The 25,304-nt window shown below is 37.1% G+C and overlaps 1 protein-coding gene across 1 annotated transcript in view; it reads right to left on the bottom strand.

Moving 5' to 3' along the window:
• PRKCE (protein kinase C epsilon) overlaps window positions 1-25,304 on the bottom strand; it is a gene marked incomplete in the record, with an annotated part of 664,757 nt that overhangs the window by 638,058 nt on the left and 1,395 nt on the right.

The following is a 25,304-nucleotide window of genomic DNA, read 5'->3' as shown; positions in this document are numbered from 1 at the left end:
TGCTAAGAGGGACCAAAGAGCTGAATTTTTAAAAAAGATTGCTCCCTTCAAGGAGCTTACAGCATAATAAAGGAGAATAAATACATATAGAAATAAATAGAATATGATGTAGAAAATGAAAATCCATGAGAAGTGCAAAATTTTAAGGGAGATCACAGGAGGGAGAAATAGCTTTGTTATTTTCACTAGGGAGAAAGGCACTAAAGCACCCCCCTGTCAATTGAGGAAATGGACTTCCTGTCCACTTAGTCCCCATGGGATTTCACCTGCATGTCCGTTAGTAAGATTTCAAACAGCTGTCCTGAAACAGCCATTGCTAAGAAATATAGCAAATAAGACAACGGATGGGAAAAGTGTTTTGCGAACTTAAAACAATTTAACAATATAAAGCAGTATTCTTATCAATCAGTTTCTAACTAGTCTAACACATAATGAGTCCCTTGATCCTGGGCTAGGTATAGGAAGGAACTGAATGTTCAATAACAAGGAAAATATCTTGTTTGCCGTTTCCAGGGCAACTGACTGGGAGAAGAGAACTGAGCAGGAGTTTTACGACTCTTTTGTCCAGCCACTGGAGCCACTCTTACCTCAACTTCTATAGAATGACCACCCAGAAGTCAAGAAGGAAAGAGGTAGGTGGCTCTGTCCTAATGCTTGGGTCACCACTCTTGAGATCACTGACTTACAGCTAAAAAGAACTCACAACTGAAGTCTAAATGCTAATGACATAGCTCTGAGTCTGACTTTGAGCTAAAAGGGACCCTCCACCGAAATCGAGAGATGAGATGGGCGCTTTGGCCAAACTCACGCAAGATGTATAGGGCCAAGGTAGCATTGGAAGCCAGATCTCTTTCCACTTTGTTTCATTCCTTGTTCCACCACTTTACTCATGGTCAGTTTGTATTTTGTTTGCAATTACTGAAGATGAGGAAGGGCTTCCTGTGAATACATTCATAATATCTAAGCATCCCAACTTTGAAAATAATGTGGATTCATTAAGATACCAATATGTGACTTTTTTGAAGATGCAGTTGTTATCTGTTCCTCACTTGCTGCTTCCCTTCTTACAGTTGAGCTAACAAGTAGATTCCCATACCCACTGGAGTTTTCTTCTTTCCTCTTCATATATATATATATAATTTTTTTTTATTTTTACAAAAATTTTATGCATAGGTAATTTTCCAGCATTGACAATTGCAACACCTTTTGTTTCAACTTTTCCCCTCCTTCCCCCCACCCCTTCCCCCAGATGGCAGGTTAACCAATACATGTTAAATATGTGAAAGTATAAATTAAATATCTATATATATTTTGAAGCCAGTTTGAACTCAAGAGCTGGTTGTTAAATTTTCAGTGAAAACATTGGTACTTCAGAAATTAGCAAATCAGAGCTTGAATTAATGTTTTGTTGCTTGTCTAGACTTAAAAAGGGGCAACTACATGGCAACAGAGATATTGTGCCCAGCCAGAAGTCATGAAGACATCTTCCAGAGTTCAAATCTGGCTTCAGACACTTACTAACTGTGCGACCCCGGGCAAGTCATTTAAGCCAGTTTGCTTCAGTTTCCTCTAAAATGAACTGGAGAAGGAAATGGCAAGATACCTCAGTATCTTTGCCAAAAAAAAAAAACCCAACCTAAATAGGGTCATGAAGAGTCAGACATGACTGAAAAATGACTGACTGACAACATACTTAAGAAAGTGATAGATAAAATATTAATAATGTGGGTTAAACTTATAAGAGTATCAGGTATACATTTCCCCTTAAGAAAGCTAGTTGTTAAATATTTAACAGCATACTGCTTTTATACACATCTATATGTAACATAGTTTAACATAGAGACATACATACAATCCTCATTGATGCCTCTCAGAGCCTAGTATTAAGAAAAGCTTTTGAAGCAGCTAAGGGACGCAATGGATAGGGCACCAGCTCCTGAGGTGAGGACTTTAGTTCAAATCTAGCCTCAGACACTTACTAGCTGTATGACTCTGGACAAATCATTTAAACTCTGATTTAAAGAATCAAAGAAAAAAAAAGAAAGGTAAGACTTTTAGGATCATTTTAAAAACTATTTGAAATGTTTCATTGTAAGGTTTTGTTTTAAAAATCCCTTTATGGCATGAGACTTCAATTCTTGTTCTGCTTCCCCTGTGTGGAAAGAATTTCTTGGGAGCAGACTGAGTGGAAGGCCTGAAGAAACCTGTGTATTATAGCCTCAAGGCAGCTCAAAGTCATAAAGCATGTAAATCCCAAAAAAACAACTGGAGCGAAGACTGGGAGCAGGAAGAGAGTAGAAGCTGGAGGAGTGAAACAGAGGAGAAGAAAGCACACATATCCACCAAAAGACCTGGCAGCTCTTCTTAGATCTGGAGTGATGCCCTCAAATCAACCCTTTTGAGATATCTTTAACTCCTCTGAGAGTGTCCACTCAAGCGCCCTATGATATGGACCAACAGCTATAAAACCCATAGTTGAAGGCCAGTGTCAGCCCATAGTTTTGTTAAAGCCCAATGCCAATCTATATCTCCATAACCCCGGCCTAGAAAGGGAACAGCTACTCTGGTGAAAGGGAGTACATGATGGAAATCATCTCAGGAGCTAAAGTCCCATGGAACCAAAAGCCAGCTCCTGGCTCATCTCCTCAAAAAGATGAGAATTCTGAGTAGTCGCCGGGTTGACAGAAGAAATCTCTGGTCCGCAGAATAATCTCCACCTCTCCTTGCCTTCCCTTCACCTCTCCCTAAAAGATGAGGCTGAAAAAATGCCATCTAAATGGAGCTGGCATGGAAAGTAGCATAAAAGAGTGAAGGGGAGAGGTAATAACCTGAGAAATGTACCTCTGAATTACCCCAAACCACAGAGCCTTTAAAAACTTGTCCTACTGGTTTCAAATTAGCCAATATCCAGAAGAATTTGTTCAATGCAGCCATAATGATTCACTGAGATTCATTCCAATCCTAAAAGGGAAAATGAAGGTGAATTTATTTTCCAAGAAAAAGTAGTAATAGATCTCTCTGGTGTGCTATGGTACAAGATGGATGGAAAGCAAAGAGACCTCACATTGGAATCATTTGTCACCCTTCTGGAGGACTCAGATGATTGACTGAGATTAGGATGTGGGTCAGACAAGTAGGGAACAGAGTTAATCTACCAGACCAACTGGCTAAAAAAATGAAAAAAATGACAGAAGATATTTTCCCTCTTGCCTAATTTTTAAAATCTTGCTAAAGAGCAAGTTTTACTTTAGATACTTTTATGAGTTGGGGGGTGGAGGTGAGAAGAGGAAAGTTGTATATGACTTATAGTACACTTTCCTCATGAGAATCTGTCTGTGGAACATTACCACATATTCTTCCAGTTCATATAATCTGCTCCTCCTTCATTAGCCCTGGGTCACTGCCTGCCTGAACAGGAAACACACCCATATTGAACACAAGTCACCTATACTGACACTAATACTGTCCATTAGCCTCAGTCTGGTCTTTCCTTCCCCAGGGAAGGCAGTGGAGAGGATCTCCACTCAGTAAAATTGAAGCAGATTATGTCTATCAGGGACAAATGGACGTAGAGATGTAGAACTTGAAACAATTAGGGATAATTCAAGCACAAAATTGTTCCACTAATGAAATAATAACAGAACTTCACACTTAGAACATTTTGCAAAGTTTGTAAAATGCTTTATAAGCCTTGTCTCATTTCATCATTACAACAAGCCTGTGAGGTACTTATTATTATTATTATTATTATTATTATTATTATTATTATTATTCTCCTCAATTTACAGATAAGGACTTTGAGGTTCTGAGAATTTAAATGCCATAGCCATAGGTCACACAACTAGAAAGACTAATCACTTCTGGATATCTGTCTTTATCCAGTTTTCCCCAAACAATTATTAATCTATTTACTGTGTCTATATACTATTTACAAGACCAGGACCAGTATTATTATAAACTCAGTGACAATGACTATTTCTTGTATTTCTTATGACGCTTTTCCAATGAGATTAGACACATTGTAGGTAGCTGCCTGGATGAGTGACTGCTTGATTGATATATATCTTTTTTTAAAAGTTTTTTATTTTCAAAACATACACATGGATATTGTCCAACATTGACCCTTGCATAGTCTTGTGTTTCAGATTTTCCCCTCCTTCCCCCCATCCCTTGACTCATCTAGGTCAAGTAAGGCAAGTAAGATTGATATATATCTTAACTTTGCAATGCATTCTTCATTCTATAGACTTTCCAATTCTTGATTCTGGGCATTTTCTCTGGCTGTTTTCCCTTCCTAGAATGCTTTTCCCTCCTCATTTCCATCTTTTAGTTTCCTTTAAGTCCCAACTAAAGCCCCATCTTTTACATAGGAAATCTTTCCTAACTTCTCTTAATCCTAATGCCTTCTCTTTCTTATTTATTTCTTATTTATCTTGAATATATTTTTTAATACTTGGTTGTTTTGTGATTGTGAACTCTTTGAGGGTAGGGATTTGTCTATTGCCCCTTTTTATATCCGCACTACTTACACTATGCCAGGCACATAGTAGGCACTTAATAAGTGACTGTTGACTGACTGAAATGTGCCTTATCTCACAATGCCAAAATTTGGTGTTGGCAGCAGATGTGATATAGCTACATTTTTGTCTGGGGAAAAAAAAACAAACCTGTTTCTCAACCATATCACATCATAATCTCTTTTCAACCTCCTCCTCCTTTTATAGGGGCCTTTCCACAATAGAAACTGGTCAGTTTCTCTTTCAGTCTTTGCTTTGAGCTATATTTGATAGCTTCCCAATAATCTTTGAGCTGAATTCTTACTGGGGTGGAAAAGTCATCAGCAGACATGGCTCTTTTCAACAATGGATGATCCAGACCAGTTCCATTGATCTTGTGATGGAGAGAGCCATCTAGACCCAGAGAGAGGTCTGGGGGGACTGAGTGTGGATCACAACATAGTATTTTCACCTATTATTATTATTCTTGTTTGCTTGCATTTTGTTGTCTTTCTCATTTTTTCCTTTTTGATCTGATTGTTCTTGTGAAGCATAATACATATATTGGATTTAACATATTTTTAACTGGCTTTACATATATTGGATCACTTGCCATCTAGGGGAGGAGGAGGAATGGAGGGAAAATTGGAACACAAGGTTTTGCAAGGGTTAATGTTGAAAAATTATCCAGGCATATGTTTTGAAAATTTAAAAAAAACACTTTAATTTTTTAAAAAGCCATCAGCATTTGGCTTAGAAATAGGTATGCCTAGTTGTTCCCTAACTGATAAATGGTCAAAAAAGATAGAAACAGGCAATTTTCAGAGAAAAAAAAAATCTCAGCTATCAATAGCCATAAGAAAAAAATTCTCCAATTAGAGAAATGCAAATTAAGACAATCTGAGACTCCACCTTGCAACCATTAGACTGGTGAAGTTGACAAAAAAATGGAAAATAACAAATACTGACAGAGCTGTGGAAAACAGGAACATTAGTGCACTGTTAGTAGAGCTGTGAATCTATCCAGTCATTCTGGAAAGCAATTTGGAACCACACTCAAAATGTTATTAACCCATGTTTACCCTTTCACATAGCGATACCATTACTAAATCTATACCCCCAAAGAGATCAGAGAAAGAGGAAAAGGACAAAATGTATGAAAATATTTATAGCAACTCTTTTTGTAGCAGCAAAAAACAAGAAACTAAGGGAATATCCATCCATCAATTAGGGAATGGCTGAACAAGTTATGTTACATGAATGTAATAGAATACTGCAATGCTATAAAAAATGATGATGGGAATGGTTTCAGAGAAATCTATAACTGATGTAGAGTAAAGTGAGCAGAGCCAGGAAAGCAATTTGCAGAATAATACCACCACTGTCAAGATAAACAACTTAGAAAGACTTGAGAACTGTGATCAGTACAATGACTAACCATAATTCCAGAGAACTGATTATGGGCATGCTACCCATTGTCAATAGAAAGGTAATGGATTCAGGATGCAGATTGTGACATCTTATTTTTACATGGTCACTGTGAAAATTTATTTTTTTTTGATTAAGTACATTTGTGACCAGCATTTTGTTTGTCTTTATTTTTCATTTGGGAAAAAGAGAATAGATAGGAGGTAGGGAAGGTGGATTTTTGCTAAATAAAAATTAAATTAATTTTTTAAAAGGAAGTTTTCTTTCCAGCTCTAAGTCTATGATCCTAAGATCCTAAAAATAGGAGTTTCTTCAGAAACATATCCTGTTTCAGGTCATTATTAGCTCTATAACTGTGGACAAGTCAGTTTCCTCATCTGTCAAGTGAAAAGGTTGGATTCTCTTTCTAAGACCACTTCCAAGTCTATCATCTATATCAACTGGTACAGCCATGAGAAGTCTTGCCTACTACATAAATCTGAAAACATGGTCTTGAACCTCAAAATGAAAGTATAATTTCATTCATGAAAATAGCCATCAAGGTTTGAGAAGGAAGTTTTTACAGGTTCCACTTGCTCAAAAAGAGCTCTGCCCTCCCACCCAAGATAGTATTGGTATTTCAGATTTTGCAAATAAGGATTCATTCCTTTGGATCAAGATTTATCCTTCTTTAGCTTTTCCTTAAAAATACAATTCCCTGAGAGAAGAAACATATTCAGTCCCTAAGAATTCAATGTAATAGTACTGCTTAATCAGATACTTTAGACTCACAGTCAAGTGAAAAAAGAGAATATCAGATCTTTACAAAGAAAAGAGATGATGATGTTGACAGGGAATACAAAGTGCACTGAAATTTCATAGTTTGTAGAGGTTCTCAATGGTAATACAATCTCTATATCCAGCTTATCACAAAGTTTTCTTCACTTCAAGCTTTTTATAATAAGAGTAAATGAAATGGCAATCTCAAATGGTGTGAGGTTGGGGAGAAAGAATGAGACAGCCAATCTTTTGTTTTTGTTTTTTGGAATGATTAGCATAAAACCTCCAAATCCCAAATACTTTCAAAGAGAAGATAATACAACAATTCCATTTTACCTGGGGTTACATTGGTTAAGTCTGGTTAAAGTATCATGGCAAGGAAACGTGTAAACCTTGGGCCTCATCTCATATAATCCTCTGAGAACTAGTCTTTGGAACTAGAGCATTTTGTTACAAATGTTCTTATAAATATGTCAGCAGCTACACTCAGAGCATAAATGGACTTAGGAAAGATCAGTCAGCAAGTTCTCCTCATTTGAATCCTGTTGCCCTTGCCAAGGTCAACTCTAAGCATTTTGTTTGAACTAAAGTATTCTCCCATCAAAAAGATATCTTTTCCCCACTTAAGAGAACTTACCAATGAATAACAATAAACTTGCAAACCCCCTTTTGCCAATTTCAGTCTTAGCATTTTCAATAGGAAGGGAAGGAAAAAAGGGAAAGTGAAGTCAATATTTTCCCATAAGAGTCTAGAATCAAGGTATTTTTCTCCGCCACCAGAGCATTTTTCCTTCCTGTTTCAAAGGTTCCTTCTTCCTCCTAGGAAATATATAAGGCAATCCTTAAGTGATGGATAAGCAGGTGTCTGACTCATTCTACACATAGAATCACCAATTTTATCAGTTTATATCTTAGCAATACTCATCTGACTGAATTCATGGGTTCCTCCCCCCCACCCCAACCTATAGGGACAAAAACACAGAATCAAATTAATATTAATTACTCTTTTACTACTGGTAATAATCATGACACTGATGCAAGCTGCAAGAAGAAGGAGGAAAGAAAAAAAAAGAATCTAGAAGGATGGAAGGATAATACTCCATTATATGGTTAGTTCTTTGAGTCTTTTATTCTTTTGTCTTTTTCCTCTTTTTGTAACCTCAGAGTTTAGCATACTGCCCTAGCGCAGAGTAGGTAATTAATGTTAGCTTATCTCATTTGGTCTTCCCAGAAACCCTGTGAGTTACAAGAGGCAAATATCATTCCCATTGTACAAGTAAGGAAATGGAATCTCTCAGAAATTATTTTACACCACCAAGGTTCCACAAGCGTGATAAGCTGCAAAGAATCACAGGAGAGTGCACCAGCTCCAAATTGAGAGCCCTTTGTACCACAAATGACTGACAGCTTGATAACTATAAGTCAAGGCTTTATGGTGAAATGAAGGGACCCATCAGGCTAGGAGTTGGGAGACCTAGCTTATAGCTGTGGAATTACTAACTATGTGACTGTGCAGGTCCTGCTTCTCAGGTAGTTTCCTCATCTCTCTTGTTGGTTTTCAGATTGTTCAATAAAGAAAAAAAAAAGTTACCCCTGATATTTTGACCGAATAGCATATGCTTGCCAAGTGGCAAAAATGGAAATTCATGTTAGTGGTTATAAACAAATATTTTAGTGGTTTTATTTTATAATCCAATCCAATCCACAAGCATTGATTAAGTACCTATTATGTTAATGTAATGTCAGCTAACAACTCACATTCACTCAACTGTACTTTCAACTGTACCCTACTACAGGCCTTTACCAATTCTTACCTGGACTATTTCAAGAGGTTCTGAACTGGTCTCCTGTCTCCTCTCAAAAGATTTTCCACACAGCTGCCAAATTGACATCTCTAAAATTCAGACTTAATTGTGTCACTCCTCTGCTCAAGACACTATGGTGGCTCCCTATTGTTTCTGGGATAAAATACAAATTTCTCTAACTGACATTAAAAGTCCTTCGTAGTCTGGGTCCAGCCTTTCTTTTAAAGCTACATTTCACATTAATTCCTCTCACCATACAAAATGGCCTGCCCGATGTACTCCTTGCACATTTTATCTCTTACATCCATGTCTTTACATAGTATTCATCATACTTAGAATCCTCTCTCTCTTTTATCTCAATTTCTAGTTATCCCCATTGCTTTTCAGGTCTCAGCTAAAGTCCCACATTTTACAAGAAACCTTTCCTGATTTTCCTGGTTATTACTATTCTGTCTCAGGAAATTAATTTGCAAATATTTTGTTTTTATTTATGGATGTGCATAAAATATTCATCCCATGGTCCTCGGTTATCCTCTCTGCTAAAAATATAAGGTCTTAGTAGGCATTTTTGTCTCTCCAGTGCCTAGCATAGTGCCTGACACAGAGAAAGCATTTAATAAAGACTTGTTGTACTTAATTGCATGGAAAGTGCTTTCAAGATAAAACATTCTGGGAAGATGGTGGAATAGGTCAGAACTTTCCAGGCTCTCCCAATTGCCTCCTCAAACAAACAGAAAATTGCTATGAAATGAACAAAAAGAAAAAATAAGGGGGTAAAGCAGTTGTCCTCCTAAGACAACTTGAGAGGATCTCAGGAAAGACTCCAGGAGATGAGAGTTTATTGAGACATTTAAATATGTGGTACAAAGCATAATTGTAATAAACCAATGAGTTAGTGTAGTGATCCCTTGGATCCCACAATACAAACCATCCAACTATATCTATAGAAAAGCAAAATTTTAAGGAAGTTATTTTTATAAAACATTCTGTAAATTCATTCCATAAAAGGTCCTAAAAACTGATGCTGTTGATGACAAATAGGCACATGAAGGAAACTGAGCACTCGAAGAAGAATCAGGTGACCTGTGTTCTGATATGTCTATATCTGGAAAAGACCTTAAAAAGACCAAAATCTCCAACTGAATCCCAAAGACATCTCCAGTCATCCTGATCTATATCTGGTCACTAGTCCCAGATGTCTCTGGTGCAGAAAATGAGGTTGGTGACCTTGCACAGCTCTCCCTCACTTACATCTAATTCACTTGCATGTCATAGCATCAGTTTCCTGATATCCTGGTTACCTTTAAGGACAATGGCACAGTGGATAGAGCATTGGTCCAGGAGACAAGAGGATCTGAGTTCAGATCCAGACTCAGACACTTACTCACTAGCTGTGTAACCCTGAGTATGTCACTTAACCCCAGTTGTCTTGCAAATAAAGAACAAAGAACAAATCACAACAAAAGCTGTTTAATTCTCAAAAGTTTCCTTTCTTCATCTGTTAAGTATGGATAATATTGACTGCTCTATCTACATACCAAGGTGTTACCATCAAATGAAGAGGGGGGGGGAACTTTTAAGTATTATATTTTAAGTGTTATACAAATGTATCACCATCATTCAAGTGGACATGGAATAGCAGACAGGAATGATCATTCAATGCTGTGGAATTCCTAGATCCATCAATCAATAAGTTTTTAGTAGTACCTGCTACTACTTACTAGTGCCAGGCATTAGAGATGCAAATATAATCGAAGAAATATGACATGGTGAAATGGAAAGAGCTCTGGACCCAGGTTTGGATCTGTACTCTATTACTTCCTATTTATATGGTGGTAGGCAAGTGGTTAAACCTATCTGAATCTTGGTTTTCTCATCTATCAAATGAGGAAATAATAACAATCCCTGAGAGGCAGCCAACAGAGCAAATAGAGAACCCGCCTTGGAGTCTGGAAAATCTGAGTTCAAAACCTGTGATACATGTATTAACTCTGGGATTCTGGAAAAGTTCCTTAACCTTTCATGTCCCAGGCAGCAGCACTCTAAATCTTTCAATTGCCAATTCACATTATCAAGGGGACTTCCCAGTTTGCTTCCCCTCACCAAAAAAAAAAAAAAATATAGTACTTACTACTTGCACAATCAACCTTCCAAGGTTATTGAGGAAAGTACATAAAGTGTTATATAAATGTGAATTATATTATTTCTTCAGAGCCAAAAGTTTACTTCCCTGCAAAATCTTTTGTCTAACACACACACACACACACACACACACACACACACACACACACACACCACAGAATGCCAAATCAGAATTACTAATCCATTTAAAATCTTTAAAGGGCACATGTAGTACCCACATACCTCAAATTCTGCCTCACCCACACATGCACACATAAACACACAAACAAGGAGGAAATAGGTTCTCCCATCTCTGCCTCTGTCTATAGGTGGGTGGGCCTGTTCACCGGCAAACAGCTTCTGAGCTGTGAGGTCCAATTGTATGAAACATCCACGCTAGCCCTAAATCACATTTCAGCTGCTCCTTGATTTTAATCTCTTTTATGTTGTTCTCTGTCTCATGTGTTCATGTTATGTTCCTGGAGGTCAGGTACTATGTCTTCTCCCATTTCTTCCCAGTGTCCAGCTGTGTTAGGGACATAAAAGGCACCCCAGGAGTACTGCCTACATTGAATTAGATTGGGTCCAGCCAACAAAGCCCCCTGCCTTCTCTGTAAAACAATATAATGACTAGATGACTACATAATCTCCTAGAATCCAAAGGATCTTAATCTGTGTCTTCTGAAGGTACATAATTTCTTCCTCTAAGAGAAATAACAACCTTAGAAGGATCTAGAATCTGGCTCTTTGGATGGTGAATAAAGAGATTCATTTTGTGGAGAAACCTTGGAGAAAAACTGCTGAGCCTGGCTCTGCTTCACAAGGTGACAGCCACATGACACCATTTTCCTGCTTGTTTCAGAATCACTGTCTTATCTGCCTTCCTCCCCCTTACCCCTTAAAATAGTTTCCCTTATGGTGTTCTGTACATAGTCAATTCAATAAACAATGATAAACTGGGGAGGTGGAGGGAGAAGGGAATAAGAAAGTAGAGGGAAAGAGATGTTGAACTTCTACTTAGGGTGCAGAAGGAGGAGTTTCTTAATAAAGGAGTTTTATAACTTTCACTTGCAATTTTAATTTTAATCAATCAACAGTTATTTATTAAGCTCCTACTGTGTTTCAGGCAACCCACTGTGAACTGTGAATTCAAAGACAAAAACAAAACAGTCCCTTCTCTCAAAGAATGTACATATGAGGTGGAAGATAATATGAACACATACACACATATACAAAACACAAGGTAATTGGGGGGGGGTGATAAACAAAGTTGCCAGTAAGGAAATCTAGATAATGTAGAAACTAAGAGTGATGAGAAATCCAAGTACAGTTTGATTTCAGAGCCTCACCTAGAAATACTGGAAATCAGACTTCTAAACTTAGCCTGCCATCTAATATGTCAATCAACTCTATGACCTCAGTTTCTCTGTCTGTAAACTGTAGATAAAAATACCTTCTCAAACATGTCTTCTCCCAAATGCTAACCAATTATTGCTTAAATGTATACAATAATCAACCTTTTCATAAAAATTTTAATTCTACTATCTCATTTCATACCTACAGCCATCTGTTAACAGAAACAGGATTTTTAGGGGAAAGTACACCAGATTTGGAAGTATGAAGACCTCTATTTGAACCCAAGCTTTCTTATTTGGTACCTGAATCACCCTGATCAAAGCATTTCATCAGAATCTATTTCCTCCTCTGTAAAATGGGGATGAAATTATGTGAGTGAAGCCTTTCCAGAAGCACTAGATTATAAATCATTGTTATTATTATCCTCACTTTAGAAATAAAGACACTGAATGTTCATATTTTGTTTTTTCTTTCTAGTAGTTTCTTCCCCTTTTGGTCTTATTTTTCTTGTATAACATGACAAATATAGAAATATGTTTTAAAAGATTGCATATGGTTAATATCAGATTGCTTGCTATCTTGGGGACAGGAGAAGGTAAGGAAGGGAGGGAGAAAAATTTGAAACATAAGGTGAATGTTGTAAACTATCTTTACATGTAATTGGAAAATAAAATACTATCAACAAAATAAATAAATAAAGGCACTGAGACTCAGAAAAGATTAAATAATTTGTTTGAGGTCACATAACTGTTGGTTAAGGGTAAAGCTGAGTTGGTGATAAATAAATAAATGAACAATGTTGGTCCCTAATAAATATAAATTGGCCCATACATGCCTTATTTTTAAAAAGCAGCAGAGAACAAATTAGAGCTTTGCCTATGCAAGGAGAAATATTCAGACTTCTAAGACACAGCCCTTATATTTTTCAGTGTTTCTTTCCTCCCCTCAACACCCACTTACATTTTATATGCACAAAATTAAACTGGCTCCTAATCAATAAAGTTCACTTCAAGACTAAATAGGAAGTAAACATCTTGGGAGTTTTAGATATCTGATTCTGTCCAATCAAGGTAATATATGATATGATATTCAATTCAATAAACATTTATTAAGCACCTACTGGGCAGCTAGGTGGTACAATGGATGGAATGCTGGCCCTGAAATCAGGAGAACCTGAATTCAAATTTCATCTCAGATACTTACTTAGCTAGATGATCTTGGGCAAGTCACTTAACTCTATCTGCCTCAGTTTCCTTATCTGCAAAATGAGCTGGAGAAAAGAATTGCAAATCAATCCAATATCTTTGCCAAGCAAACTTCAAATGGGGTCATGGAGGGTCAGGCACAATTGAAATGACTCAACAATAAACACCTAGTATGTGCCAGTCACTTTGCTAAGTCCAGGGATACAAAAACAAGCAAAAGATAATCTCCGAACTCAAAAAGCTTACAATCTAATGGGGGAGACAATGTGCAAAAAATATATAATATGTGCATGTGTACACATACACACAAGTGTAAATATATGTATACACAAACCTCTGTTCATTTAATTTTTCTCATCTGTAAAAATGGGGATCAAATGAAATAATAATTTGTGAAGATTAAATGAGATCATAGTAAATCTCTTAGCAAGTGCCTGTCACATAGTAAGTACTATATAAATGGTAGTCATTAAAGTATGGAGATGGATAGAATGTTTGTCTTGGAGGAAAAAAATTCCTGGGTTCAAATATTGCTTCTAACATTTTGTTAGAGGACCTTGAGTAAACCATTTAATCTCAAAGTTCAGGCAACTCCCTAGGATTTATCTATGAAGTCACAGGCTATATCAGTTGGTAGAGAAGGTTCTCACACACATTGTTTCCTACTATGATATTATTAGCAAAGATAATAATAGCACTTATATAACACTTTCAGGTTTGCAAAGTGGCTCACATATTGGTGGGGGATAAACAGATTGTGTCTTTAAGAAGCTTACAACATTTTGGTTGCAAAAACAGTCAATAAACAAATATGAAAAAATTGTTAATAATGATAGGTGCTATAAAATCCTTTCTCTGGACATGGCCAGTTCTCAGTTCTCCCAGGCAATAACTGTTTAAGACTTAGCAGTCAGAGTTCTCCATCCCTTTGAAGAAATCACAGATCTGAAAAATAACAATAAAAAAAGTCTTCTCTTTCCTACTAGGCAGTAAGCTCCTCCAGGGCAGGAATCCGCCTTGACCTTTTTTTTTTCATATCTCCTTTACTGCTTAAGAAATATGTTTTGTCATGTAGAATCCATATCAAATTGTGGCCTTCTGGGGGAGAAAGATGGGAGAGGAGAAATTTGGAACTCAATTTTTAAAAAATGATTGTTAAAAAAATTTTACATGAAATTTCAAAATATTTAACAAAATAAAATTAATTTTTATAATTCAATTATATTTTTGTTACATTTTAAGTTTAATACATATATATTTTTAATGAGAGATAGTCTAATGGGAGTTTACAGAAGGGAGAACCACTGTTCAGCCTGGGAAAGCTTCACAGAGAAGGAAAGGTTAGCGTTAGGTTTAAAAGTAAATTTTATAAAAGAAGAAAGTAGAATAGCATCTCAGGTACTGGGAATAGTGTAAGCAAAATCCCTGAGGTAGGAAAGTTTAAGTACAAGACAACTTTGAGAATATGAGGAAAGCAACCTGCTGGGGGCAAGTAGAATCATAAGCCTCTAAAGCAGAGGTAAGGAACCATTTTTTTCTGCTAACAGCCACTTGGATATTTATAACATTGTTAGAGGCCATACATAATTATCAACTTGGAGAACTTGTACCTAGCTTTTAGCTCATCAATCCCTACAGTTGCCTTGGCAGGGCCAGACTAAATAATTTCAAGGGCCTTATGCTGGACGATCCTTACTCTTGCTCTAAAGGTTGGCAAGAATCAGATTCTGGAGGGCTCAGAATGCCAGATTAAGAAGTTTGGATTTTATCCTCAGAGTGACAAGCAATACATTAGGTCTCTGAGGCAGGTGATGCAATGAAAATTGTGTTTAGTGTTATTATCCCTATATGAACTTCCACTCTAATCAAAAAGCAGCAAGAAGCTCAGCATGTGTTGGAGGAAAACAAATGAAAAGTCACAAGAATGAGCAAAAAATGTCATCTCTATATAGTAAGTCCTCAATTACCTAGAACTTAAATGACATACACCTTTTTTAAAATGAAAAAATTTCTAAACCAACTCAATGGTCTAGGCACTGAGATGGGAGTGAAGGTGGGACACCTTCAGTGAAAGTAACCGCTACATGTCCTTTTGGGGCTAATGTAGGAAAGCTCAGGGAGAATTTAATATATATGTAGAGTAGGTGATCACCTAGATGGGGTGATTTCAGGGCCTCTGTCATCCAAAATACAATTCTAAAAGGAACATTTTCATGTATCCTCAAAACTGATGCTGCTTGACAAAAAGAAATGGTCCAGCTGTAGAGTTAGGGGACACTGGAGGCTTTCCTCTAGGTTCTGCTCCTTGCTAAGTGTGAACCTGAGTGAGATGTTGAACTTCTCTGGATCTTCAGTTTTCCTATCTGTAAAATGATTGGCTTGAACTAGTTGAACTGTAAGGTCTCCCAACTCTAAATCTCTAATTATTATAATCTATGAGCTTTGCATTATAAGTCTGCAGATTTAATTTATACACCCTTCTCTATCCAGTTATAGGAATTCCTACTAGTTACATAGTCATTATACCTCCTCCAAGCCTAGAGACTGTAAAATTAGTTAATAAATATTAAATATTCACACGCCTACTATGTGCCAGGTCAGATCAGTCACAGTGGGATACACTATACATTATCTCTAAAATAGTGATTTCATTTTGGTCCTCTTGGAGAATGAAATACCACCACCCAACCCATGTGCCAGGCATGGGATACAAACAAGAGAAAAGACAGTTCCTGCTGTCAAGGAGGAAGTAAAAGTTTGGGAACAGGATCTGTGCAAACATGGCCAAATAATTTTGTCTACTTGGCATATAGTAGGAGTAATGAATCCTTTAAAAAAAAGCTGAATTTGTCAGTGCCAGATTCAAGTTTCCTGACTCATTCCTGAAGGAAAAAAAATCTCTGTACTAGGAATCAAGAGATTGAGATCTAGCCTTACCTCTGATACTACATTGGTTTCTCGAGATATATAGATCATTGCAATGGAAAGCTTGGAAAGGCAGGAAGTGAAGAGTATGCTGAACTTAACACCAGGAAACCTGGCTTTTAATTTTACTTCAAACATTGACTAGTTGCATAACTATATGGGCCAAATCAAATAACTCTGAAAAACCTCAGTTTCTTCATCTACAAAATGGAAATGATTTCACACTACCTGCACCTTACTGATTTGTTGTGAAGAAAATGTTATAAAAATAACATAAGATTTTTATAGAGCTAGAGCAAATCTTAGGAATTATCTCAACTAAGAATTCTTTTTTTTTAATAGTTTTTATTTACCGGATATATGCATGGGTTATTTTACAACACTGACAATTGCCAAACCTTTTGTTTTAATTTTTCCCCTCCTTCCCCCCCAGATGGCAGGTTGACCAAAACATGTTAAATATGTTAAAGTATAAATTAAATACAATATATATATATATATACATGTCCAAAAAGTTGTTTTGCGGTACAAAAAGAATCGGACTTTGAAAGAGTGTACAATTAGCCTGTGAAGGAAATCAAAAATGCAAGCGGAAAAAAACAAAGAGACTAGGAATTCCATGTAGTAGTTCCATGTAGCAGTTATGATCTGTGATAACCTAAAGTCAGCTTTGTGACATACACAAATAATTCATCTCCCTCAATACATTATATCAAGAACCTTTGATTTTATTAGGAGAGGAACACCATCTAAAAAGCAAACCCATCTGGTTGGTTGGTTATTGTTATCCTTCATTTTCTAAGAGGACCAAAATGAATTACTATGTTGCAGTGTATCTGACTGTGACTGATCAGACCAATGCAAGTTCACAATGCTGTGCCACAGGTCAGACACAAATAGTCCCTAAGAACATTTGGGATGGAGTCTCTTAACTTTACACATTTTATTTTTATTCTGAACTAATTCAATTCTCCTTTGCTCAAAGAGCACAGCACCTTCTCTGATGAGAGTACATCATACTGGGCAGCCCTATGCCAGTGTCTTTCATGTCATGCAATCAATTCTAAAGTTTTATTTTTTGTTGTTGTTTTTTGTTGTTGTTGTTGTTGTTGTTTTGTTTGTTTGTTTTTTAAAGAAAGACCTTGAGATGTCCTTCTCTCATTTTTCTGACTACTTAGTGAGTGCTTACCCTGTGTGAGTTTTTCATGACTAGCCTGGGTGACACAACTAGGGAATGTCAGAGATAGAAATTTACCCCAAACTTCCCTGCCTTCCAGCCCAGCATTCTAATCCCTCCATCATGCAGCTAGCTTCTCCTCTCCTATAATAACCCTTACAAATCCACCATCCAAGAATGCCTGAAGCTGATTTGGTTTACAGCCTATAATACCTCTTGGGCTAATGAGTACTGTAAGTCTCCTCCCTATTTATTGTGTAAAGTAAGATGATCTTTTATTAGCTCTGAAACAACTTCTCCCAGCCCTGGGATCTGGTGATGTCCTGCACATCTCCAAACCTTCCTGAGTTTCTAAACATCATGTGATACCTGATCCTAAGAGTAGAACTTTCATTTGTAGAAGTTGGTGAGCTCTAACCTAAGTATATTATTATTGTTCTCTCAGCATAGCACAGACTTTTTTTTTTTGGGGGGGGGGTACTTCATCTGGTTACTATCAGAAACTTGAACCCCAAACAGGTACTACCTGATGATTAGCATTATAATGGACTATAATTATATATTATAGATGTGTGTATGTGTGTGTGTATGTGTGTGTGTGTATGTGTGTATATACACACTCCTGAGGCATTCTGCAGAAAAACATATAAGATGTTCCCACAAGCCATATTTTATTTATATGAAATATTCAAAGCCTGATCCAGAAGTTGTATGTAGGTAAGACCCTAGAAAATTTTGTCTGCCCAAAGTTAGATGAACTTATTGAGATTAGATGCGAAATACCAAGTGCTACCCCCCCAAAAAAACACAACCTTTTTTAGTTCTTGTTGCTGCCAAAACAGTTATAGCTAAATAATATGATGAGCTGTTAGATTATTTGTAATTATTGCCTTATTATAGTTGCAATGAAATGATAAACTCTAAGGGCAGGGACTACATAATTTTTTTTCTTGCCCCCCATAGCATCTAGTATGATCCTGCACACACAAGATGTGCTCGATTCAGAAGTGAAATTGGAAGGATCAGGGAGAATTCCTGGTATGAAGAGTCTCTGCACAAATCAATCTATGACTTGACAGATAAATCCTAGAGAAGTACCTGAAATGCCAAGGGGCCGATTTGTCCTGGACCACACAGTCACAAAGATTCAACCAATCAAACAGGCAATCAACTAGAATTTATTTAGGTCTTTTATGGGCCAGTCACCTGGGCTACAAATACAAAAGTAAAAAGGCTCCTGCCTTCAAGGGGCTTACATCTAATGTAGATGGGATAAAAACAAATTCACAGCTAAGTCAATTCCAGACTTTTGTGAACTTACAGAGGACAAAAACAGGAGTTTAGGGGCTCATTCCACTCAGCATCTGATGCTCTCAATCTGCTTTCAATTCTATAAAATAAGATGTTCCTGCTCCAAATACCCTCTAGTCTCTACCTTTCCAGTCCCTTTTGTGTGTTGTCTCCCCTCATTAGATTATAAATTCCTTAAGGGAGGGGACTGTTTTTCTTATTATTAACTGTTTCCCTAGGACTTAACTCAATGTTTGGCACCTAGTAGGTGCTTAATAAATATTTAATGTATTGAGCTCAAATATCTTCAGGATCAGGTAAAGTCCTAAGGAAAAACCTTTGAGCTGAGTCTAGAAGGCAGCTACCGAGAGGTTTCAAGAGGCAGAAGTGACTGGGGAGTACATTGAGGCCATGAGAAAGAAGCATTTAGAGGCCAGAGCTGTACCAAGCTCTTCCTGATGCCAAATCCAAAATTCTGTCCACTAAAGCAGAAGCCCCTGTAATGGATACACCTGTTAACGAATGCTGGGAGGATGTGAGACAGCAGAAGGAATACATGTCAATCTTTAACATGATGTCTTGGGGTTAGCACATATCCTTTGACTCCAACATTCTCCTTGTCAAATTGTATTTAGAAATGTACAACCTCCTAGGAGAACTAATATTCTATATTATAGGTATAACATAGTTACAGTTTTGTTTTTTTTTTTTTTTTTCGTAAAATGGGATATGAGTAAACATTTGCCATGGGAATTCAGGAAGGGAAATCTGATCTAATTGAAAGTGGAAGGGGATTACACCTCAAACATGCTTCACCCATTTAAATTTATCCAGGCCCCTAGATTCTACCAAGAATTCTCTTTACTATATGACCTGGTTCTCACAACTGTCCTGCCACACATCTATACCATCACCACCACTCGTAGTATCTCAAGCTTTTTACCTCTTGCTCTGGGATTGAATATCAACTATTCTACAGTGATCCAAGAGAATTCCAACAGACTTGGGATGGAAAATGTCATCTGTATCCAGAGAGAGAACTGTGGGTGAAGCTTTTGTAATTTCACCTTTTATTTTGTTTGTTTGCTTTTTCTTTCTCATGGTTTTTCCCTTTTGTCCTGATTTTCTTTCACAATATGACTAATAGGGAAATATGTTTGCATATGTATAAACTATATTAGATTGTTTACTGTTTTAGGAAGAGGAGAGGCAAAGGAGGGAAAATCTGGAACTCAAAATCTTACAAAAATGAATGTTGAAAACTAACTTAACATGTAATTGGGAAAATAAAATACTTTTGAGGAGGAAAATCAACATTATAACTGACACTGTAAAGAACATAACAATTTCTTTCATATAAAATCCCACTGATTCTGATTTTGGAGGCTCTAAAGACCAAGCTAAATAACATAAGGAGCTGCTAGATTATTTATAATTATTGTTTTATTACAGTTATAATGAAATGATAAACTCTGCAAGGGCAGAGACCGCATCATTATTCTCTTAAAATCCATAACATTTAGCATGGTCCTGGGCACACAACAGGTGCTTTACTCAGAAATGAAATTGAAAGGATCAGGGGAGAACTCCCGATATAAAGTCTTTCCACAAATCGGTCTATGACTTGACAGATAAGTCCTAGAGAGTTGCCTGAAGCACAAAGGGGCTAAATGATTTGCTATCACTCACTATAATGTCTTAACCATGCATGTCATCCCCAGTCCTCTAGTGTCCTGATCCCACTCTGACCCTACCCAACCGGGTTCTCTGTCCCCTGTTCTATTGTAAAACAAACAAACAAATAAACAAAAAAAAACTGTCCTCTATTTTAGACCTAAACCTTGCCCCACAGGAAAATGACTACATATATGATTAATATTTAGTTTTTTATATACCTATTACTTCCCCATAATAGAATTTAATTCTTTTAGGGACAGAAGCTATCTTGGCTTTGGCTTTGTAACTCATATCTAACATAGTATCTAGCAAACATTAATTAATTCTTATCTATTAACATAAAGTAAGTCCTTAATAAAGACTTGTTGATGTTAACCAGGGAAGGTTTCATGGAGAAGGCACAACTCTAGGAAGCAGTGAATGAATCTAGAGCCTCTTATTTCTAAAGGAGGGACACTTTTCACTTGGTTTTCCCTCATTTTGTCAGGTGTGACTGAAACACCCAAAAGACAAGAAGGTTTTATGAAGCACCAAGGAAACACTTCTCCAATTGCTCCTTAAAATTCATTTCTATTCAATTATGTAGGGTGCAGTACAGGTGTCCAGCCCTGGACAAGAAACAAGAAGACAGAGCCAAGTTCTGAAAGAGAGCAAATGAGAAAGTGTCTAAAGGTGTGGTACAGATCATGAGCACTATAGAACTATTGAATAGTTCAGGAAAGTTTTACAAAGCAAAAGAAACCTTGAAAGCTGGGATTCCAGCCAAGAGACATAGTAAGGAAAAAGACACAAAGGTATGTATATATGCATATATTTGAGGCAGAAAGACCTGAGTTCAAATTTAACCTCAGATACTTAATAGCTAGCTATGTGAATAACAAATGAAATAACATTTGTAAAGCACTTAATATAATGCCTGGTTTATAGTAGGTACTTAATAGAGACTTGTTTCTTTCCTGTTTCAAGACTTCTAATACACCTCCCAGCTCTAATTTATAGTGATTCTGAGTGTGGTGAAAAGTAAAAGCCCCATCAAAGCTTGTATGGAATGTTAGAATTCACTGGGAAAGACTTCAGAAAGATAGTATGATAGAGAGAAGAAAAGAGGAAACAAAAATCAGGTTGGGGGTACTGGATTTAAACCAAAAAGAACAAGTTTTTAATGATAAAAGGTATCAATGTGTGATTACTATAGATACATGAGGTTTTTGGTTTGCCTAAATGTGATATTAGTGGTATTGTTCTAATTAGGCTTTCCAAGAATGTAAATACTAGTGGGGATATTTGCAGACTGTAGAAAGGAATGAGTGGAGCCTAATTAGTCTAATGCTCTGAAAAGAAAGCATCTAGTTCTAAGAGAAAAAAAGTTTAGACTTAAAGGAGACCTATATTCAAATGTCACCTGACTGAATGACCATAACTCATCCTTTCAGTCCCACCAAGGAAACTTTTTTTTAGACTATAAATTGCAATTATCAATCTGTATTGGTAAAGGGGGTTTCCCACAGGTAGTTCTGTGTACTGATTAAATGAAGTGTTTGAACAAAAATAAAAAATTAAACCCACAACAAACACAAGATTACCTTAATGGAAAGGAGGGTGTTCTATTCCCCTTGCTCACTAAAAATTTGAGATAAAGTAAATATTAAGCAGTAACTAACAAAAAGTCCCCTCCCAAGTCGTACTCTGACACTAAAGAACTATGTGATCTTGATTATTTAATCTCTCTTATCTACAAAATGAAAGAACTAGATTAGATGCTCCTTAAGCTCTAAAATAGGACTGAGCCTGAGTCAGAGAGAACTGAGTTCAAATGCAACATCAATCACTTATTGGCAACTAACCTGTACAAATCACCAAATCACCAAATCACCTACACCTCAGAGTTGTTGTAAGGATAAAAATGAGATAATATTTATAAAAGCACTTACCATAGTGCCTGGCACACAGCATTTTATAAGTGCTTGTAATCTTCCATTCCCTCTATATCTATGATCCTTTAGGCCCCTCTATTCAAAATGGACTTTTCAGCCACTCCTGATGATCAAAGCCAAGTGGCCTGGATCCCTGGATATTTTCTAATGTCCTATCCCTTTGGGACTATTACTCAGCTATCTTAGGAGACATTACCCAGTAGGGTTACAATTAACCCCATTGCTTCAAGTACTTGCCACCCTTATCTATGCCCCCCATTTTTACATAGGAGAACCCTTTGGAAGTAGCACCCTTTTAATAAGATGCACAATTAAGGAAGGTAGATTAGGACACTAAAAAGAACAATGAGCTAGGAACCAGGGGACCTGGGTTCTTGTTTTAGCTTGGTCATTGGCTCATCTGATGATTACAGCAAATCACAACTTCTCTACCCTTCTGTTAAATGGAATATAACACATGCATTACATAGCTCCTGTATTACATAGCATTACATAGAGTGAGTCAACTAGCATTTATTAAACATTTACTATGTTCCAGGAACTATGCTAAGTGTTGGGGGAGGGAGGGAATTGTTCCTACCTTCAAGAATCTCACCTTCTAATTAGGGAGTCAACATGAAAATAACTAGGGACATAAATGATATCCACAGAATAAATAAGGCAGATTTACAGAGAAGAAATACTAGTAGTTGGGGAGAGGAGGAGAGATTTTGGCAAAAGGTGGGAGCTGAGTTTATACCTTAAAAGAAGACAAAAAAGCTAATGAATAGAGATGAGGAAGGGCAATAGCTGGCATGGAGCTGAGAGGTAGTGTTATATATGAAGATCAAAAAGTTGGCCATTATAGAGTCTTCAGGGGGAAGTTCAGTGTAAGAAGACTATAAAAGCAGAAAGGGGCCAAGTTAGAAAGAGCTTCAAATGTGAAACAAAAAACTTTATAATTGCCCCCAGAGTTCATTAGGAAAATCACTTTGGCAGCTGTAAGAAGGATGGATTGGAGTAGAAATCCATTTGACAAGGAGACCAACCAGAAGTCTAATACAGTAGTATAAGAGAGAGGTGTTGAGGGCCAGTAATAGGGTGGTTGTGTGTGAGAAAATGATGTAGGACAGATTGTATGAAGATTCAAATGATGAGATTTGGTGACATACTGACTAGATGGGATGAGGTTGAAAGAAGAATTTAAAATGATCCTGAGATTGGGAGCCTGGGTAGCTGAAAAGATGGTGGTATATTCAATAGTAACAAGAAAGTTCAAAAGAAAGAAGGGTTTGGGGGAGATGAAGAGTTATTTTCCAACAAGAGTCATAAAACTGTTTTGAAAAGTACAATAGACTGTATGAGCCCATGCCACTATTATTAAGAGAAAAGGCATTTGTCTATAGACAATGCACTGAGAAATCTCTGGCAGAGGGCTTCTCTCCCCTCCAACAGAAGAAATTCTGGGCCTTCCAGGGATCAAAACTAAGGAAGCAATGTCATGAATCCTTCAACATCCCCTGCAGATCCTTTACACCATCCCCTGTCTCTTCTCATGTCTCCATCATGGACAGTTCCCAGACAAGCCCATTACTGAAAACAGTCAGCAGAAGAATATTGCAGATTTCCTCCCGCCACAGGTCTGAACCCATGCTTGCAGAGCACTCCTGCAAAAGCAGCCATGTTTGTCTATGAGCAGTGAATGCTCTCCCTATTGTCCTGTCCATTTCATCTGCAAACATAGCAGCACTCCCTTATGAAAGAATCCCTTCTATCCTATGTAATCACAAAACACATCGCCTAAAAACCATCCAAAGTCATAGATTTGGTATATTCAGAACCTCATCCTGGAATAAAGAATCCTTTCAATCAATCACTTTGTACAAAGAAAAATAAATGGAGTTTATTTCTATTATGTTGAGACTAAAGGCTAAGTGTGAGCTTGAGAGGAATATAGAGAAGATGGAGAGAAATCTTATAGAAAGAAACAGGTTGACTTTTCCAGATCTTTATCACTTTCTATGTTCCTAAGGTTTTTCTGGTGAATCTTGATGGATTTCCCTTGTCATCACAGTAACCATGGTTTCAGTCAGTCTACATTACACTCATGATCATAGAGAGAAAAGGCTCACACATTTTCCCCAAGTCCCATCTGATACATATGAATAAAAAAAACATAGATATGGCACTAACCCTAGCTGACATTCAACTTTTGACCCCTAGGAGGTTGGATCATAAAACAGAAAAGTCTTTGTATCTAAAAATCAAAATATTACCAACCTTCTAAATTCAGGTTTGGGAAATAGAGATCTATCCCTTTGCTGCTAAGAATATGAATGATAACCCTGGGAAATATAAATAAATCTTCATGCCTGCATTTCTCTGCAAACAAGTAGAATGGTCTGAAAATATAGAAAAGCATTCCTAACTTAACACTTCTCTACCAGAAGCTTAACTGTGCTCCCTTCTCCTTTTTCTGAATGCCAAGGTTGAATGTATTTCAACTGATTCTACATTGACAAGCTCTGTTACCAATATTCTAATATTTTGACAATTTCACCAATCAACTAGACCTCACTCTTAGAAACAGTATCATATTGCACAGTACCTTAAAAGATAAAATAGGGCAACAATGTAACTTTAACTAGAGCTGCACAGAAACTCTATTACCCACAAGTACAACCTTTTCAATTTCCCCCAAGAAGCAATCCAAGAGACTCTGGGTAAACTGTAGCATCTCTGAGATTCCTTTAAAGCAGCTTCAGCTAACGTTTTAGGGATTCTGAGTGTCACAAAATAGATCGCATTTCTATCCCTAGATAACAGAAAATTAGCAAACCACCCAGCAACAGAAGAAAAAAGCAAACCCCAAAACGAACAGCTTTCCATTGAAACGCACCCCACTCTGCGTTTATTTGATTTCAGATAAATGAAATCATCAAGCCGGGTACCCCCTAAAGCCGTAAGAAGGCTAGCGGAGCCACGTGCATTTTTCAGGGGCTGCCAGGAATGAGAAGCAGTCCTCTAAGTGGCCAGAGGACCAGTACTGAGTGACCAGCCTTGGTTTTCCTTCAGTTCCTTGAGCTGTTTTGAGTTCCCAGACGTGATCTCGGAATCAACCCAACCTGAACCAGTGGGGAGGTGGGGACCGA

The sequence above is a fragment of the Sminthopsis crassicaudata genome, chromosome 2 (genome assembly GCF_048593235.1).
Source record: "Sminthopsis crassicaudata isolate SCR6 chromosome 2, ASM4859323v1, whole genome shotgun sequence".
NCBI lineage: Eukaryota > Metazoa > Chordata > Mammalia > Dasyuromorphia > Dasyuridae > Sminthopsis > Sminthopsis crassicaudata.
The sequence above is the reverse complement of the archived record's forward strand: the minus strand, read 5'-3'. Positions and strand labels throughout refer to the sequence as shown.